Here is a 2500-nt window from a genome sequence, read left to right as displayed (position 1 = left end):
TACAACCTTGGTCACTGTTGTGTTCCAACATTTACAACCTTGGTCATTGATGTGTTTCAACATTTACAACCTAGGTCACTCATGTGTTCCAACATTTACAACCTTGGTCATTGATGTGTTTCAACATGTACAATATTGGTCACCTTGGTCATTGATGTGTTTCAACGTTTACAATCTTGGTCACTGATGTGTTTCAACATTTACAACCTTGGTCATTGATATATTTCAACATTTACAACCTTGATCACTGATGTGTTTCAACATTTACAACCTAGGTCACCTTGGTCACTGATGTGTTTCAACATTGACAACCTTGGTCAATGATGTGTTTTGACCTTGGTCACTGTTGTGTTTCAACATTTACAACCTTAGTCATTGATGTGTTTCAATATTTACAACCTTGGCCACTAATGTGTTTCAACATTTACAACCTTGATCACTGGTGTGTTTCAACATTTACGACCTTGGTCATTGATCTGCTTCAACATTTACAACATTGGTAACTGATGTGTTTTAACCTTGGTTATTCATGTGTTTCAACCTCGGTCATTGATGTGTTTCAATCTTGGTCACTGATGCGTTTCAACATTTACAACTTTGGTCAATGATGTGTTCCAACATTTACAACCTTGGTCATTGATGTGCTTCAACATTTACAACCTTGGTCAATGATGTGTTTCAACATTTACAACCTTGGTCATTGATGTGCTTCAACATTTACAACCTTAGTCAATGATGTGTTTCAACATTTATAACCTTGGTCATTGATGTGCTTCAACATTTACAACCTTGGTCAATGATGTGTTTCAACATTTACAACCTTGGTCATTGATGTGCTTCACCATTTACAACCTCGGTCAATGATGTGTTTCAACATTTACAATCTTGGTCATTGATGTGCTTCAACATTTACAACCTTGGTCATTGATGTGTTTCAACATTTATAACCTTGGTCATTGATGTGTTTCAACATTTATAACCTTGGTCAATGATGTGTTTCAACATTTATAACCTTGGTCATTGATGTGTTTCAACATTTATAACCTTGGTCAATGATGTGTTTCAACATTTACAACCTTGGTCATTGATGTGTTTCAACATTTATAACCTTGGTCAATGATGTGTTTCAACATTTATAACCTTGGTCATTGATGTGTTTCAACATTTATAACCTTGGTCAATGATGTGTTTCAACATTTATAACCTTGGTCATTGATGTGCTTCAACATTTACAACCTTGGTCATTGATGTGTTTCAACATTTATAACCTTGGTCATTGATGTGTTTCAACATTTATAACCTTGGTCAATGATGTGTTTCAACATTTACAACCTTGGTCATTGATGTGTTTCAACATTTATAACCTTGGTCAATGATGTGTTTCAACATTTATAACCTTGGTTTTTGATGTGCTTCAACATTTACAACCTTGGTCAATGATGTGTTTCAACATTTATAACCTTGGTTTTTGATGTGCTTCAACATTTACAACCTTGGTCAATGATGGGTTTCAACATTTACAATCTTGGTCATTGATGTGCTTCAACATTTACAACCTTGGTCATTGATGTGTTTCAACATTTATAACCTTGGTCACTGATATGCTTCAACATTTACAACCTTGGTCATTGATGTGTTTCAACATTTATAACCTTGGTCAATGATGTGTTTCAACATTTATAACCTTGGTTTTTGATGTGCTTCAACATTTACAACCTTGGTCAATGATGTGTTTCAACATTTATAACCTTGGTCATTGATGTGCTTCACCATTTACAACCTCGGTCAATGATGTGTTTCAACATTTACAATCTTGGTCATTGATGTGCTTCAACATTTACAACCTTGGTCATTGATGTGTTTCAACATTTATAACCTTGGTCATTGATGTGTTTCAACATTTATAACCTTGGTCAATGATGTGTTTCAACATTTATAACCTTGGTCATTGATGTGTTTCAACATTTATAACCTTGGTCAATGATGTGTTTCAACATTTATAACCTTGGTCATTGATGTGTTTCAACATTTATAACCTTGGTCAATGATGTGTTTCAACATTTATAACCTTGGTCATTGATGTGTTTCAACATTTACAACCTTGGTCATTGATGTGTTTCAACATTTATAACCTTGGTCAATGATGTGTTTCAACATTTATAACCTTGGTTTTTGATGTGCTTCAACATTTACAACCTTGGTCAATGATGGGTTTCAACATTTACAACCTTGGTCACTGATATGCTTCAACATTTACAACCTTGGTCAATGATGTGTTTCAACATTTATAACCTTGGTCATTGATGTGCTTCAACATTTACAACCTTGGTCAATGATGTGTTTCAATATTTTCAACCTTGGCCACTGATGTGTTTTAACATTTACAACCTTGGTCACTGGTGTGTTTCAACATTTACGACCTTGGTCATTGATGTGCTTCAACATTAACAACATTGGTAACAGATGTGTTTTAACCTTGGTTATTCATGTGTTTCAACCT

This window comes from Palaemon carinicauda, chromosome 3 (assembly GCF_036898095.1).
Source record: "Palaemon carinicauda isolate YSFRI2023 chromosome 3, ASM3689809v2, whole genome shotgun sequence".
NCBI lineage: Eukaryota > Metazoa > Arthropoda > Malacostraca > Decapoda > Palaemonidae > Palaemon > Palaemon carinicauda.
This window is presented reverse-complemented; position numbering follows the sequence as displayed.